The 18446-nt window shown below is 37.3% G+C and overlaps 1 protein-coding gene across 2 annotated transcripts in view; it reads left to right on the forward strand.

Annotated features, from left to right (window-relative positions):
- The window catches only part of RORB (RAR related orphan receptor B), a 392263-nt gene that overhangs the window by 130928 nt on the left and 242889 nt on the right, over positions 1–18446 (forward strand). The window lies entirely within an intron of this gene.

Below are 18446 nucleotides of genomic sequence, written 5' to 3' on the forward strand. Positions count from 1 at the left end.
AAAAAGAAAAGGAAATTCTAACAAACATATAATCTAATGATTTAAAACTAAGGCCTGGCCTTGGAGCACAAAATCTATTGGCTGTTATTTGAATTAGTACTGCTAAACAACCTAATGGCAGATGTAAACGTATTTTTCCACCATCTAAAAAGTCCCAGTTCTATAATAGAGATTGCTGTGATTTATTGGTTTTTTCCTATAAGAACTTGAAAAGTATTTTCCTCACATTTGTATTTTGAAAATAATCTCTTTGTGAGGCTAGGAAAGAATATGACTTTGTACCATGTTTTCAGTTGTAAGAAATCAAACACAATATTCACTGTCAGTATTTACTTCAAAATAAGGGGAAAAGCTGTTTCCTAGGACATGCTTTCCCTAGAACCATTTTCATTTCCAAATCAGGCAGTAAAAAGAGTTTTTAAAAGGCTGGGAGGAAGGGCTTGAGGAATTACTAGGCATTAGTGTAAACCATATGCCCAGCAGGTGACTGGATAAAGATGTTACATCTGTAGAAAGGTAAGGGTCGCAACTGCAATAATTTTGGGGAGACGTCCATCATCTTCTACATGCCAGAATTCTCTACTGAAATTTTGTTCAGAGAATTGTCTGTGTTCATCTCTCCCACCCCCGGGAATTCCTACAGCTATGTTTCTACAGAAGGCAATATTGTGCTTATCCATGGAGAGGAGGAAGTTAATCTGCTGAGCTGTTGTCCTGTTCCTTAGAAACACCAAATCACTGACAGTATTGATTTTTGGCTCTTTATAAAACTTTAACTCTTCAGAATTTAATATGGAGAAACTAATGTTGAGGCGGGGCGGGGGGAAGAGACCTTTCTTTTTGGACAACCTCAGTGCTTTAAGGGTAAACAAGTATTTTGTAAATTGGTCCACTGCATGACAAGCCAACAGATTTGAAGCCAGCTGTCACCTCTTATTAGTCACACCCATAAATCCAGCCTGATACTGGGGTTGTTCCCAGTGTTCCTGCATCACAGACAAGGTATTGAAGGGAGGTCATTGAGGGAGAGTGTCATGTACCCCTTTATAAAGCGTTTTATTTGGAAGTCTGAAGGATTGTCTGTGTTCTGTGGATTGATCTCCTCACAAATTTTCATAAGAGGAAATTGATGACATGTATCATTTTTCTTTCCTTCTCTCAAAGGATATGCCTTTCAACAATATATTTAGGCACAAATCCTGACTAACTTACTTTAAATCTAAAATTTATCAGTCTCCATCAGGACGATATTCCTGTTTTGCCCCGCCTCCCAAACAAGAAATCTGCCTTCTTGTTAATAGATCTTTCAGGCTCACAACTTACTAAATAAAGTATAATAACCATAGCTGAGCCTTTATGTTTTACCATCAATATGAATTTTAAAAGAGCGTCATCAAGAAAATCATCTTCAAAGATATTTCCTTGCATGCCTAAGTAGCACTGCTGAGATAACATTGCAGTGACAGAAGCGGCCCTGCCTTCCTGGGCTTTTTGGTGTTCTGATTCTTTCCTCACTAGCAGAGGCAGTGAATTTAACACTCAGATTCGCTCTGACAGGCTGACAACTGATATCACAAGACCACAGCTAAGAGTGGTTTATTACTTTTAGTGGGATTTATTTAATTCAGTCTCACAGCCTGAGGGCGGGGTAAAGATTTAACTTGAAATTAAATTCCAGCAGGAGACCTTTTAATATAAGAAAAATGGGCAGAAGGATAAATGACATGCTCAATTGCAATGAATTTTTTTTAAAGCCTATATTTAACATGGAGAAAAAAATCCCACAAAATCATTTCAGTTGTTTGACAGATATGGAGAGAAAAAGTGCAGATGAACCAGTAATGATGATATAACTTAAAAGAGAATAATCTAAAGGAAAGTTTTTGACACGCTAGAATTTCTTCAGTCTATCCAAAAATATATATATATATTCCTAGTTTATGAATGCTTTCTGTCAATGTCTGGATAAGTTGATAAGAAATCCCAAGAGTTCTTCTGTTGTTTAAACTATACAATAATTCTGGATGAAATAGTAGAGTTTAAGCAAAGCCATGGATAGAAATGACCCTGGTGTTTACCCTGAACATAGGGAATGCTTGTACCCCAAAATTTAGTACATGAAAATGGTACTCGTTTGTATTATGAGTCTCAGTGAATTGGAGTTATATCATAACAGTAACCCTGATGGGGTCTTGCAAGCTGGGATACTTTTAGGAATATTGGATAGTTATTGATCATGATTCTCTGATAACACCTACATGGAGAAAAGGAGATTCCTCCTGGTCAATAGATATTAGAATATCAGTGACATATTTTCTTTCTGTGGTATTATTTTGGTGCCTTGGACTTTCTCTTATAAAGAAAAATGACTGCTTCATAAAAGGCTATTAAACTTGAATGCTTTCTATTAAAGTTATGTCTAATTTTGAGGCTTTGGAGAAATCAATGCCAAAGAAAGAGTAGAATATAATGAGCAAGTGACCATTTGCCTTACTCTGTTTAAAAACATTACAGTTCAGGGGCGCCTGGGTGGCTCAGTCAGTTAAGCGTCCGACGTCTACTCAGGTCATGATCTCACAGTTTGTGAGTTCGAGCCCCTCGTTGGGCTCTGTGCTGGCCGCTCAGAACCTGGAGCCTGCTTCGGATCCTCAGTCTCCCTTTCTCGGCCCTTCCTCTGCTCTCTCTCACTGTTTCTCAAAAATAAATAAACATTTAGGAGAAAAAACCACACATTACAGTTCAGTCTAAGCTTCAGAAGTCGTTCCAGATCACACCAGACCTGGAGTCTCTCAGCGAAATAGTAGGAAGCCTGGTCTTAGACAAAAAATACAGAGGTCACGACCATTTTGTTCACTAACCACATTCTGCATTTATGCCCTCTCTTCTCTTCTGGAAGTCAGAGTTTTCACGGTTGTCCAAGTAAGCTTTCTTGGAAACCACACACCCACATGCAAAGGAGCTTTTCTGCTTCTCTCTTTTTCATAAAAGCCTGTGCTATGTTTATGTGATCTAAGTGGTTAAAATATTGTCCAATGATTAATACGTGATAACAGCTGAACACAAGGAGTCTCATATTATCTTGGTTGATGGTATTCTTAATTGTCTCATAGCATCTTTGGGCCAAAAGAAATATCTTACAGTCCCATTTATCAAACACTTAGGTCCAAGCACCTTAATACGCATTTATGTCCTAAAACCCAGCACCTATTGGTTGCTACACAAACTTCTCAAATTGTGGAGTCAAATTGGTCTTCACCACTCGTTGAAAGGAAGGTAGCAATCAATGTTAAAAATGTTAATTACCTTCAGCTAGTAGTTCACATGAAGTCCAACAGATGTTACTGTGTTTTTCCTGAATTTTAAAATATCCTACGGTGTCTCTTTGAATTTGCAGTGGAGCCCCAGACGACTTAAGTGCTCAGTTTGAGTATTATGGGCTTGATGTTTTATCTCTGTTAACAACTCTGCAGAGCATCTGAGTGGCTCAGCAGGTTAAACTTCCGACTTTGGCTCAGGTCACGATCTCATGATTCATGGGTTTGAGCCCCTTATCGGGCTCTGTGCTGACAACTCAGAGCCTGGAACCTGCTTTGGATTCTGTCTGTCTGTCTGTCTGTCTCTCTCTCTCTCTCTCTCTCTCTCAAAAGTAAATACACAATAAAAAAATTAATTTAAAAAAAAAAAAACCTCTGCATTTCAACAGAGATGCTCATTGTTTACAAACGTACTATTGGTGTCTGCCTCATGCAATACGGTAGACTCAAGTAGGAGAGCTATCTGGAGACAGCGATTCTTTTGGTTCCTCTGATCTCACCACTCACCAGCATCCTGATCCATGAAATGATGATAAGACCCTAGTCAGATTCTACCACATTATTATTGGCTTATATAAAAGTCTAAGATCCCAGGAACAATTCTACTCACCCCAACTGACTTTTAAATTACTGACATTTTTTTTCATAATCCCAGTGTAATTTACCAATGATTTTTTTCTTTAGAAAGAGTCTCAGCAGTGGGGTGCCTGGGCGGCTCAGTCGGTTGAGCACCCAACTTCGGCTCAGGTGATGATCTCGTGGCTCATGACTTCGAGTGCTCATGACTCTGTGCTGACAGCTCAGAGCCTGGAGCCTGCTTCAGATTCTGTGTCTCCCTCTTTCTGCCCCTCCCCTGCTCATGCTGTCTCTCTCTGTCTCTCAAAAATAAATAAGCATTAAAAAAATAATAATTTAGAAAGAGTCTCAGCAGTGACAAACTTCCAACCCCGTGTAGGAATGAGCCCCCTGAAGTAGGTAAACCACAAACAACAGCCATGTGTATCTGCAGGGTAAATAGTCTGTCTCTGGCTTCTAGAATTCCACTTTCTCCTTTTGTCTACCCATCCAGTCCAGACATACAGGGTAGAGTGCAATGAGCATCATTTCTTGCTAGGATATGTGTGTCTCTGTGACTGTTTGTCCTTCAAATTTGCCCCCAATACGATTCCTCTACCAGTTCCTTGCCTAGAATCTTACTTGTTTGAATTCAAATGCCTTAGACTCTAAGTAACTTGATACAAAATTGCCTTAATCCAATGGCTCTTAATCCTTGCATGAACTTTTGTCCTGTCTTCTTCCTAAGAGAGTTTCATCCTCACACTGGTATCTGAAATGCCTATTGCGGCTCTAGGCTTCGTGGCCATGATCAATAATGCCCATAAGAAGACAAAGAAGAGATCACTTCCCAAAGCTCTCCCAGAAGAATGAGAAAGAACTTTCTCAAAAGCCCCTAGCAAACTTCTTACATCACACTCTTTTTTTCTTTTCTTTCTTTTTTTTTTTGATACAATGACTTTTCCACCCAAAACACACTAACTACATACACTCTATAAGAAGTGATATTTCAGACAGAAGGTGTTTTCCTGCTTACTAAGTGATTATTTTTTACTTGTATTAAATTGTTTTCATTCTACAATGAAGTTTTTGTTTGTTTTGTTTGTGGTTCGGGATGAAGCTCTTCATAAATTTTCGTATTAGAATTAAGACATTTTTTTTTTCACTTAACAGCTTTTTACTTAGCAGCAGATTTTTCAGAAAAAAGTGGAAGTCATTAAACAAGGGAGAGGTGTATACGCAAAGCAATTTACTTCTTAGGTGATTTGATAATTGAGATATCACCATATTTTTTCCACAGTGAAGTTAAACTGAAAGCCCATCTGCTGATGAATAGCATAACCAGATTTTAGGTTAATTAGCTCCCAAGTGCCCTGTATGTATTTATACCATCAGAAGATCAAAAGGTACACATTTGAGTGTGTCTGGAACCAGAGCTCCCTTCTACTGAAATCAAGTGTATGCATTTTCCTGAGCCCCTTCTCTGCCAAGGAGAATCAATAGTCAAAGGGTAAAGGTGTGCTTTTACAAACACATTCTGTGGAAATTTTTATACACTGCGAGTTATTACTAAAGAATGTTTTTTTGTTTTTTTTAATGTTTACTTATTTTTTTTACTTTTTTTTAACATTTACTTATTTATGAGAGACAGAGACAGAGCATGAGGGGGGAGGGGCAGAGAGAGAGGGAGACACAGAATCCGAAGCAGGCTCCAGGCTCTGAGCTGTCAGCACAGAGCCCGACGCGGGCTTGAACTCACGAACCATGAGATCATGACCCTAGCTGAAGTTGGATGCTTAACCGACTGGGCCACCCAGGCGCCCCTAATGTTTACTTATTTTTGAAAGAGAGAATGAGCGCGAGTGGGGAGGGAGAGATCACAATGAGGACAGAGGATCCAAAGCAGGCTCTGTGCTCACAGCAGAGAGCCAGATGAGGGGCGTGAACTCAAGAAACGCGAGATCATGATCTGGTTGGAAGTCAGATGCTTAACCAACTTAGCCAGCCAGGAGCCCAGCTAAAGAATGTTTTAAATATGTTTTCTTATCTTCAGTTTCTAGTGTTGATACAAATATGTTTATTTCCTTTAAAAATCATTATATTGAAACACCCTAGAACATAAGCTCCCTGAAGGAAAGCAATGCATCTTATGCAGGGAAAGCAAATCTCAGACCAAAGGAGTATAATATGCAAAGGAAAAAAAGGCACTTTTTAATTTATAATTCAACTCAATTTCTACTGTGTTTCAAGGTCCCTTCCAAAAACAACTGGCAAGAAATTTTAATTTCATTCTTGTTCCCAGGATTGTATCAGGGTTCTTTCTGGGGGATTTATTCAGTGACTAGGCATTGGAAGGAAGAGACAGATTGTGTCCCTGAGTCATCTGACTATACATTTTCACTAACATAATCACCATCCCAATCCAAGAGCTCGTAACACACTGAGGGGCACAGGAACCTTTCTGCAGAGAACGTGACGTCCCCAAGTCCCCTGGCTACTTACCCAAAAGAATGTCTTCCATCTGCTGCCGACTGATGCTTGAAAATGCCTCTGTGGAAGGTTCTCCCACAATGGCTTGAAAGAGTACATTCTGCTATAATGCAAATCTACTTAACAGAAGAAAATCTTTAAGGACACAACCATTTTCTTATGGTATGCGTTAGCGTCTGAGGCTTTTTTAAAAAGTATGTTCAGACAAGGGAAGAATACAATGTCAAGTTCCTAACGAAAAATGGAAGCTGCCCCAAGTGCTGGGTCCCTCTCATACCACACTTCTCATCCTCCTATTTTTTCATGCCTAACTTACGATTTTTATTTAAAGCCTAATAAGCTGGTAGATGGGGATTATTTCCATTTCCTATTGTCTTTTTTTTTTTTTTTTGAGAGAGAGAGAGAGAGAGAGAGCATGCATGCGTGCTGGGGATGGGGCAAAGAGAGAGAGAGAGAATCTTAAGCAGACTTCATGCTCAGCGCAGAGCCCTATTCAGGGTTTGACCCCATGACCCTGGGATCAAGACCTGAGCCTAAATCAAGAGTCAGATGCTCAACTGACTGAGCCACCCAGGCACCCCACTTCCTATTGTCTTAATGGATGTTTTCTGATGGAAAGTTCTTAACTTAGAAGCTCCTAAATTTAATTCGTGTAGCTACTTGAATATATCAATCCTTAAGAAAACCCAGGCATTCAAATAATAAACAATGACCTCCATTAATACTAATTTCAGTATGGGGTTGTTTCCAGATTTTTCCAATGTTTAGGAAAAAAAAACATTTACCCCCTTACAAAAGGGCCTTGGGGCCCTTAAGTGACTGAGCCACCCAGGTGCCCCACTAATGGGATATTTTTGACTGAAAATGGAGAGCAAGTGTCTAGAGTCCTAGCTGCAATTGGAACATAGTGGAAATCCATTTTGACTAAGTTATGAGAAAAAAACAGAACAATGTACACAAATAATTTATAAGTTTTAATACAATATTTGCATTGTCTTGCCTTTTTCAACTCATACCAGTTCCCCACATTTTTAATATACCCTGAAGACACTAATTGGGTCATGTGATTCCCCCACCATAGGTTAGTCACCCTCAAAGCAGCACTGGGCAGGAGTACATCAGCCAGAGGGTGGGCAACCTCTGAATGAGCAGCAAGGGAGATCTATACTTCCTGGAAGAACTTTAGGTACTCCTGTTGGTTTCCGTTTGTTTTCTCCTCTTGCCTCACTTTTGTAGTCCAAACAGTCTTTATGCCTTTTAAGCTGCTTGCCCATGAGCTGCAAACTAAAGTGAAGTCAATAGTTATTTATTTATAAATTCCCACTTGAATCTTGTCTCAAGTTTCTTTTTCTCAAGATCAGAGAAAAATGGGTGAAGATTGTGGAGTCATGTCAGAAAGTAACCTTGAAGGTAGCCATTCTCTGATTTAGGCTTTATTGTGGTGTTGGGCTAAACCAACTCTTGGCTGACTTAAAACCATAGGCATCATTCCCTAGTAAGGGAAAGGTTGTTGATAACCAGATTCAGATTCTTCTGCGAGGCACCCTGCATTCTAGCATTCCAGTTACATGAGAATGCGCTTACTTCATTGGGCTAGACCTATAGCTTGGGAGGGTCATTGCAATTGCTGGTCAATTAGAATTCAGATATTGCAGGAACATAAAGGCAATAGTAAAGATCAGCAAAAATTATTTTCAACAAGATGTGTAGGTCAAAGCAGGACTTTCTCTATATCATCGTTGATGAAAGGAGGGGGCACTATAGCTTGAGAATCTGTTGAAGAGAGAAAGACGTGTTCAGGTGGAATGCTGGAATGGAGAGCTATAAAATAGCAGTGTATGGGCACCAACATCAAGAATCAGTAGGCAAAGAAGAAAATGATGGATAAGCGTGACTGAGGGACTGTGGCGTCACAATATGAAAAGATGTGTCTATCCCACTTGTTCTTTCTAAGCATGCCCTGTGCCATTGGCGGTCTTCATCGGAATTTCTCTTATTAGCTGGATCCCTGATCCAGGGCTAGTCTGCCCCAGGGAACCATCTGACCAAACCAAACATAGTGAATTAACTTCTTTCCCAGTGTTCTTCACAGCGTATGACAACCTAAGTACTTACCACTTCAAATCGCGCATACCACTGTAGTAAAATCAGACTGCATAAATCCAGACTCACACAGAGACGTGGGATTTGAAGACTGGAGGAGAGTTTAGGGAAGATCTTACCCCTCAATCTAAGTGCTACGCAGAGCTTTGCTAGTAATCATATTCTTCCAGCCACCTAGGAAAAACTTTGTATTTTTCACTCTTTTTTTTCTAGGTTGCTTTCCACATTGGTTAAGTCTCAAGTCTCTTTGAATTTGACATGCCAGTATCTCTTAACTTTCGCCCTGAATCTACTCTGGCTTAATTAACTAAAGCATTTCTAGATACATGCCAGATGCATAAAAGAACGACGTCTATGGAATTAGGTAATTGGGGTCAAATCCCAACTGTCCCATTTGTTAGGTGTGTGATGTTATGGGCAGGTTTGTTCATCAAAGTTCAATTTCTTCATTTATCAAATGGTACTAACATTTTCTTACAGTGATGTTAGATAGCATATAAAAACTATTTGGGATACATTCAGTGCTAAATATATGTTAAGTATCTTCTTGAGTTTATCCTAAAATACTGCATTAATTTCATTATTTTCTTGTTTAAATAAGGCCATTATCCCCAAATACCTTGAAATAACTTCCTACCTTGCATCCTAGGTCTCCCACAAAATGTCCCCCACTTACTCTTCCAGTTAGGGTAAACTCCCTTTATTAAAGTCCCAGACCAGCCAGCCTTTAGCTAGAGCCAAGATAAGGTTCTTACTATCTTCTGTGTTCAACAGTCTTAATGTGTGAAAGCTCAATTTTTTTTTTTTATTCCCAGGAGAAAACTTTATTTCTCCCCTTCCCCACTGCTTCTTGACTAAAACTCCTCTAAACATTTTAGACTCAAGAAGAGTCTTTCTTTAGGGGCGCCTGGGTGTCTTCATTGGTTAAGCGTTGGACTTCATCTCAGGTCACGATCTCATGGTTCACAAATTCGAGCCCTGCATTGGGCTCTGTGCTGACAGCTCAGAACCTAGGGCCTACTTTGGATTCTGTGTCTCCCTCTCTCTCTGTCCCTCCCCAACTCGTATTGTGTCTCTCTCTCTCAAAAATATAAAAAAAAACGTTAAAATTTTTAAAAGAATAATATTTCTTTAGTAATTAAGTTTCTAGTATCATAATCATATAATTATATTCACTTTATTTATCTATTTGAAAATTTCTCCCACTCACCTCCAGTTCAAGCCTCACTAAAAATAAAATATAAAAATTAAATACGGAAGGGGGAAACCCAATCATACTGTCTGAACTTTAGGAAAGTCTGAATAGCTAGTCCCGAGTCACTCCTCAGCATCAGAGAGCACTAGAGCATTCTGGGAAGAGATGTAAGATATACTTCACATTCTGTCAATTATGATACAATTGTGTCAGTTCCAGGAGAGAAAACCCACACTGATACCTAATGGAGCCCACCAGAGATTTCCAGTTCAAGAGGGAGCCCACTGTTTCCCAAGTGCAGCCTTTTTTGTCCACTGGAAGTTGAATATGAGGATCTCCAGGGCTATTAGATGATGTGAAAATGTGGCCGGAGCACTCACAGTACTACAGCAACCCAAGTTAAGAATTATGGGACATGTAGACTCATAAATTAGGAAGTGGAAGATACCTGATACATCATAGTTTAAAATTCTAGGTCACTCTACAATAGAAGAAGCAAGTCAACCACATCCAAATTTAAATTTTAATATTTCTGTACTGTTTCAGCAACACTAGTTCAAAAGTTTTCAACTCTTGCCCAAATACTAATGGTACCTCCACATTCACAGACTCCAAATATCTTCCATAAAGGAGATCTATGAACTTTTTACTCTAAAAGAACTTGAAAGGAACAATAAAAGGCAATCTTATGAAAGATCAAAGCAGTGCTCCAGACATTGCCCACAAAGACTCTTCCTCAAATTCAGTAAAAAAAATTACCATTCCTCTACCTGGAGCTTCCATGATACCAAACACTCAGTGGTAAGACGTGATTTGCCTCGTCCCTAGCAAATGGGTCAATTCTAGATAATTAACTGTTATGTTTTATGCTTGATGTCCTTGTGTTATACAGCTAGTTTCTAATATCCCCCCAGAGAAGCCCTGAGGAATACAACTTAAAAAAAAAGGCAATTATTGTTTACTCTATTCATTGACATAAGTTTAGTCTAAATCAAAAAGGAAAAATTATTATGTAGCATGTCACATTTTCATTTCTTTCTCCCCTCAGAAGGAGTGCATTAGCTTAGACATCATGTATTTCAAAGAGTAAATACTCAGACTACTAAGTTTGGTTTATCATCTCTGATTTAGAAAACAATATTTGGATTATAAATATCTGTTTATTCATCTGAATCTCTGAAACTTTCTAACTTTATTCACTTACATCCTAAACTGTAATGTTTGGGGGACTGTTCCTGTTATCTACTGTTATATAATAAACCACTCCAAAATTTAGTAACTTAAAATAACAACCATGGTTATTGTCTCATAATGTCATGTGTCAAGAATTTGAACAGGGTTCCTCTGGGCCATTTTCTTGTTCTCTGTGCCATCAATTGAAGTCTTGCTGCTATCAGCTGGTGGATGAGTTGATCTGGATAATTCAAACTGGCCTCTCATTTGTCTGGTGTCTTGGAGAGGATGGCTGGAAGGCTTAGCTCAGCTAATACCATCCCCTGGAATGCCTACAAATGGCTACTCGGCATGGTGGTCTGAGTAGCAGGACTTCTTTGAGGGTATCTCAAGGCTCTCAAGTAATTGTTAAAACAGGCATGAGAAAAATCACATGGCTTCTTGTGACCGGACCTCAGAAGTCTCAGAGAGCAAGTGCCATCTCATTATATTGTTCAAGCAGGTCTCTATGGCTAGCCCAGTTTCAAGGGGAAGGAAATGAGACTCCATCTTGAAAAGGGTAGAAATCCAAAGAGTTTATGAACATTTTTGGTCTGTCATAGGGACTTGTCTTGATTTACTGAACCCCTTTACATTTATTGAACACGTATTTATTAAATCCACCTTAATGTGTTCCAGACAGTGCTCAGCAATGGAGATAGGGAAGTTGAACAGCTACAATGAAAAGCCCTGCTCTCCCATTGCTCCCATTTACATCCTTTATACCCCAGCACCAAGCACAATGCGTGGAGTATTGCAGACACCCAGTAGATCTCTGAGGAGCTTAACAGGTGGGTTTGGAGAGGTTGGAGGGATGCACACTCACTCCTTTCAGAAGTGTTGAGAGTGAAGTGGCTGAGCGGAAAGAAGTAGCACTACTTTACCATTTTGGCTGTTTTCAGGAAACATATCTTCTAGTGTCTTTAATGAGCGTGCCTGACATTGCAACTTGACCAGGTCCAAGCTGAGAGTTTGCCAGTGCAAATCTCTCATCCATTTTGGTGTAATGGATACCCTAGAAACATTTTTGTGGTTTTTTTTAGTTTATTGATTTTGAGAGAGAGAGTGTGGGTGAGCACAGGGGCAGGGCAGAGAGAGTTGGAGAGAGAGAATCCCAAGCAGGCTGTCCGTGCAGAGCCTGACATGGGGCTTGAGCCAAGATCAAGAGTCAAGACACTTTAACCAACTGAGCCACCAGGTGCTTTAGACTGAAGAAACAATATTTAGCTTAAAGATCTACTTTCTTATTTTTTCCAAGGCTTCAGTGCCTTTGTTTTATTGATTAAGCCTGGAATGTTTGTAGAACTTTCCATCTTCAGTACAAAAACTCACCAGAATGTTAAATCATAATGATAGCACTGTTATATACCTCTGAGAATAAGTTGTGCTCATATAGCCTATTTAGAGTATTCTTGGACCTTTATTTGTTTTCTTTTTGGGAGGCTTGTCTTAGAATGACTTGAGGGAATTACTAAATCATGGAGAATAACTTACCAGTTTAGTTTCCTTCCATATTTTCTGATGGCGTTATATATTTCAGTGTTGATGCATTCCCAAAAATGAAATCAATTGCTCTGACAACATGGACTCAAGACACATTTCATAAAGCATGATGGAATGTTTAATATAATATAAAGATAGTACACTTAAGTTTTTCATAAAAGTCACATCATCTTTATAAAAGATTATTTTAAGCAAAACTCTTTCAAAGGAATTTGAAGGAGCAAACTTTATTATTATTATTATTATTATTATTACAGTAAGGTTTCTTCATATAGGCATTTTTTTTCTGTATAGTGAGCTGTCACCACAAAAGGGAGTATCAGTGGAGGGGAATCCAGCTCCCCCATCTACACAATTTAAGATAACCTTACAAATAATAAGGCATGTTGACAAGGTCCTGTATATACACTATTTCTTCTTAAGTTGCTAGTAGATGTTGTCTGGTATGATAGACCTTAACATGTCTTTTTGACTTTGTTTTTCTTCACAAAACCATATGACTCTGACAAAATGAATCCTCCTAAGAACAGGTTTTGAAAATTTAAATAATATGCCAAGAAAGGTACATCACCTAAGAGAAAAATAATATTTTATTTCTAAAAATTCTCCTTAGAGAATACAGAGAGAAAAATCTGGTGCTGAAAGCGAGCTCTGCAAAAATCCATGTTCAAAGAGCTTTGATTTATAAAGGGGTAAGAACAAGATTGCTTCAGAGCCATTCAGACCTGTAGTAAATGAAAGTGTGTGTGTGTGTGTGTGTGTGTGTGTGTGTGTGTGTGTGTATATATTTCTATTTAACAATTCTATTTCACTTCTTTTTATCACCTTTATGGAAATATTTTTACAGACAGTTAATAGAGAACTTCAAAGAAGAAAAAGTGGTCAGTTTCAGAAGTTATGATTAACTAGAACTAAGTGTAATGAAACAAAATAATATAATATTATACTGTCATCTATAACCTGTAGTTCTTTGTGGCTAAAATAGAATGGAAGTAATACGAAGTTCTGTTCATTTAATTTCAGTTTCGTTTTATAGGTATGCAGACCTAGAAGTCTCATGTAAATATTATAAAAGTTATTAGATTAATTCTCCCTGGACACTTGACATGAATATTATAGATGATAAGAGACAAAATGAATGAATTTGGACATTTGTTTGTGAAGAATTAAAATAAATGTTCATCTTTACATAGATACAAATATTAAGATCTTGTCATGCATAGACACTTTCTGAAAGAATCAATAAAGGATGTTCATCAGCAGAAAGAAAACTGAACAGAAAGGAGTTAAGTAAAACACAATGTATAACCACAAAACCCGTTAAAAATGTGTTGGTAAATGTAATCAAACATTTGCTGTAGGGAACAAACATGTTTATACCTAAAAAATGTGGAAAAGGTCTAAAGAATATGAACTGGGGTGTTGTTTAGTGGGTAGTTGAAACATGAGACATATATTAGTTAGAAGGATGCAAATACTGAATAATTTTGGACTTTGTTAGAAAACTTAGTAGCTGTGGGCACCTGGGTGGCCCAGTCACTTAAGCATCCAACTCTTTCTTGATTTTGGCTCAGGTCATGATCTCACAGTTTGTGAGATCGAGCCCTGCATCAGGCTCTGTGCTGACAACATGGAGTCTGCTTGGGATCCTTCCTCTCTCTCTCTCTTTCTCTCTCTCTCTCTCTGTCTCTCCCCACCTCAAAATAAATAAATAAACTTAAAAAAACCCAAAAATTTAATAACTAATAGTATATGTTAAAAAATTAGAGTAAACATTAAAATATAAATTAAATATCTTATTTCCAAAGTCGGAAAAGATTGAAAAGGAAAAAAATTATCAAGCCAATTTAACTGTGAAAAAAGAAAAGAATTATCATAAACATAATATATGTTATTATATATTATATTATAATAGTAATATTTTATATTATTATTGTATTATTAATTGATATAGTTATATTTTATAATAATATTATTCTTTAAAATATTAAATTATAGAAATAAATTCAAATATGCATCAGTATTCTCAATGTACTTAAAATAGAATAAACTCACTAACTTAAAAAAAATGGGATAAAGATTGTGAGATTCATTTTTTTAATCTGGTTAAATTTTTTATAAGAATTTTTCATAAAATAACAATACTAAAGTTAATAAAAAGATAGGATAAGTTATAGAAGATAAATATCAACCAAAAGGAGATTTATGTAATGGTAAGAACTTCAGACAAAGTAGAATTTAAGAAAAAAAGCCGTAAGGATAAAATATGACAGTACCTAATTTAAAGAGAATAGTCTACCAGAAAGATGTAACTATTGTGAGTTTGTGTAAACCTAACGAATTGGTTTGAAATGTAATTTCATAATGTTAAGGAAAAATAGATAAATTTGCAGTAATATGCCTCTTCCAAAAATTGATAGACAAAGCAAAAAAACAAATAAGGTATAGTTCACAACAACCTAATTGATATATTTCATCTAATGGATGTGTATGGCACATTGTAGCCTACAAATAAAAAATATATTTGTTGTTTTCAAACACATACAAACAATTGAAAAACAGGAAGATAAAGCAAGTCTTATGTCCGCAGAATCACTATCATATAGATCACATCCTCTTAATTTCAGGATCAAAACAATGGAAATAGTGGGGTTGCCACATAAAATACGTGACCCTCAGCGCAACCTGACTTTAGCAAGAACTAACTTTTAGTATCAGCAAATTCCATACAATATTTAAGATATGCTTATTTAAAGAATGTTTTGCTGTATGTGTGAAATTCAGATTTCACTGAGCATCCTGTATTTTTATTTTCTAAGTCTGGCAATCCTGATTTCTGTATTTAAAAAATACAGAAAATCAAAGCAAAGTGAAAAGGAGATTAATTTTGTCAATAAGAAGATTACTCCAAATTAGTACATAGGGCCAAACGAAGATTACAAGGAAAAGCATTAAATATCTGGAGGAAAAGGACATAGGAAAAAAGAAAGAAGGGAAGATTCACCCTACGAGACATGCGCACCATTGTAAGGCTATGTTTTTGTTTGTTTGGGTTTGTTTGTTTTAAACATGGTGGTGTTGTTTTAGAAACAGACACATAGGGAAGTGGAACAGAGTTGACAGAGTTGTACTGTTTTGTGGAAGTTTGACATTTGACAAACGTGGTGTCACAAGTCAGAAGGCAACAGATGAGTTAGTCAGTAAAACTTATTATAACATTGTACTCTCCAAATGGAAAATAAAGTTAGATTATTTCCCAAGGCTACATGAATTTTCTTTTTAGAAGTATCGAAAACAAAAAAAAAAATAAAATTTTGGAAGAATGTATAGAATGTCTGTTTGAACTCAGGTTGGAGAACAATTGTCTTGTACAAAGCACAAAAAGTATTTTAAAAAGAAATATTGATAACATCGTCTACATCTACATGAAAAAAAGTCTAGAAAAACAGATCAGTCACAGAGAAAATGATCAGCAAGGGAATGATCTAGAGAGATAAAGAACTACAAATAAGCAAGAGAAAAAACAAAAAATTCAATGAAAAACTGGGCATATCAAAAAACAATTTATAGGAAGGGAACTTCAATTGTCAGTAACTATAAAAATATTTTTCGTGGCATCTGGATCGCTCAATCAGTTAAGTGTCCGACTTCGGCTCAGGTCATGATCTGACAGTTTGTGAGTTCAAGGCCTGCGTTGAGCTCTGTGCTAACAGCTTGGGGCCTGGAGCCTGCTTCAGATTCTGTGTCTCCCTGTCTCTCTTACCGTCCCCTGCTTGTGCTGTGTCTCTCTCTCTCAAAAAATAAACATTGAAAAGATCTTTTTCAATCTTGCTAATAATTAAGCAAATGCAAGATAACAACTATCAGATAGGGAAAAAAAATTAATAAAATTTTACAAGTAACACATCTTGTCTCATCTCAGATCAATCCTAACTCTAACACTTAGTAGTTGTCTGATTATAGCAAATCACTTAACCTTTCTATTTTTGTTTTCTCTTCAAATGGGAACATTACCTGTGTCAGAGAATTGTTATGATAATTAAATAAATGAGTTAATACTTTCAAGGCTCTTAGAACGGAGCCTGCCTACTACTAGCATTATATAACTTTTTATTAAAATAACTTTTTTAATGCTTATTATTTATTTTTGAGAGAGACAGAGTGCAAGCGGGGGAGGAGCAGAGAGAGGGAGACACAGGATCCCAAGCAGGCTCCAGGCTCTGAGCTGTCATCACAGAGCCTGACGCTGGGCTTGAACTCACAAACCGGGAGGTCATGACCTGAGTTGAAGTTGGACGCTTAACCAACTGAGCCACCCAGGTGCCCCAACTTCTTATTAAATTAGAGAAATATTGGCAAGGATATGGAAAAACAGGAATTCTTCTTGTTTTGTTGGTTTTTTGTTTTGTTTTGTTTTGTTTTGTTTTGTTTTGTTTTTTCAAGTTCTTATTTTAATTCCAGTTAGTTTACATACAGTGTTATATTCATTTCAGTAATTTAATACTTCCGGATGTCACCCTGTGCTCATAATGACAAGCACTCTCCTTAATCCCCATCACCTATTTAATCCATCCTCCTCCCTCTGCTCCCTTCTGGTAACCTGCAGATTCTTCTCTATAATTGAGTCTCTTTGTTCGATTTGTTTCTTAAATTCCACATAGGAGTGAAATCATATGGCATTTGTTTTTCTCGCTTATTTTTGACTTATTTCTCTTAGAATTAATACTCTCCAGCTCCATGCATATCATTGCAAATGCAAGATTTCATTATTTTTTTATGGCTGAATAATGTTCTGAGTGTGTGTGTGTGTGTGTGTGTGTGTGTGTGTGTCTCACATCTTCTTTAACCATTCATCAGTAGATGGACACTTGAGCTGCTTCTGTATCTTGACTATCGTAAATAATGCTGCTATAAACATCAGGGCACATGTAGTCCTTTGAATTAGAGTTCTTGTATTCTTTGGGTAAATACCCATTAGTGTGATGTAGGATCTTAAGGTAGTTCTAATTTTAACTCTTTGAGGAAACTCCGTACTGTTTTCCAGAGTGGCTACACCAGTTTGCATTCTAACCAACAGTACATGAGTGTTCCTTTCTCTCCACATCCTTGCCAACCCCTGTTGTTTCTGTTGTTGATTTTAGTCCTGCTGACAGGTATGAGGTAATATCTCATTGTAGTTTTGATTTGCGTTTCCCTGATGATAAGTGATGATGAGCATCTCTTCATGTGTCTGTTGGCCATCTAGATGTCTGCTTTAGAGAAATGGCTCTTTGTGTCTTCTGCCCATTTTTAACAGGATTATTTGTTTTTTAGGTGTTTAGTTATATAAGTTCTTTATATATTTTGGATACTAGCCCTTTATCAGATACGTCATTTGAAAACATCTTCTCCCATTCAGTAGGTTGGCTTTTAGTTTTGTTGGTTGGGAAAGCAGGAATTCTTGATTCCTGTGTAAGCAGAAGAGTATATTGGAGCCCCTACATTGGAAAACAACTTGGCAATGTTTAGTAAAGGTTGAAATGTATATAATTCAAACTTTAAACAAGCAGAATGCAATTGTAAAATAACTATGTTTTTCTTCTTGTGACAAGTTCCATTACTCAGCCACACATTCCTGGTGAATCTCAAGTCCTCTACTTACTTTAAGACACAATTGCGTTTCAGTATTCAATACTTGAATACTGCATACTTTCTACAAATTGTAGTTAAAAGTTGTTTCTCTCTGTTCCCCAGCGCCAGCCTATGGGAGGGGAGGAGTCAGCAATGGAAAAGGAAGAACATGATCCTTAGCTTTTTTTTTTTCTTTGTTATACCTCCACCCCCAACATTCTAATGGCAGTGTTTGATTTCTGGGAAATAGTTTTGTGGTGTTGAGGCTGGGAGGAAGAAGGTGTGTCAGTTTGGGTCCTATGGGAAACAGACCCCAAGTGTAGAAGATTTATTAGGGATAACACCTGTGAAAGATAAAGAGAGAAAGAAGGGGTAGGCAGAGAGAGAGTTCAGACTTTGATCAGAATTATAAAAGGAGATGGGGCAGAAAAGAAGATCGCAAAGGAAGAGACTCAGACTGTGGT

The sequence above is a fragment of the Panthera onca genome, chromosome D4, assembly GCF_046562875.1.
Source record: "Panthera onca isolate mPanOnc1 chromosome D4, mPanOnc1 haplotype 2, whole genome shotgun sequence".
NCBI lineage: Eukaryota > Metazoa > Chordata > Mammalia > Carnivora > Felidae > Panthera > Panthera onca.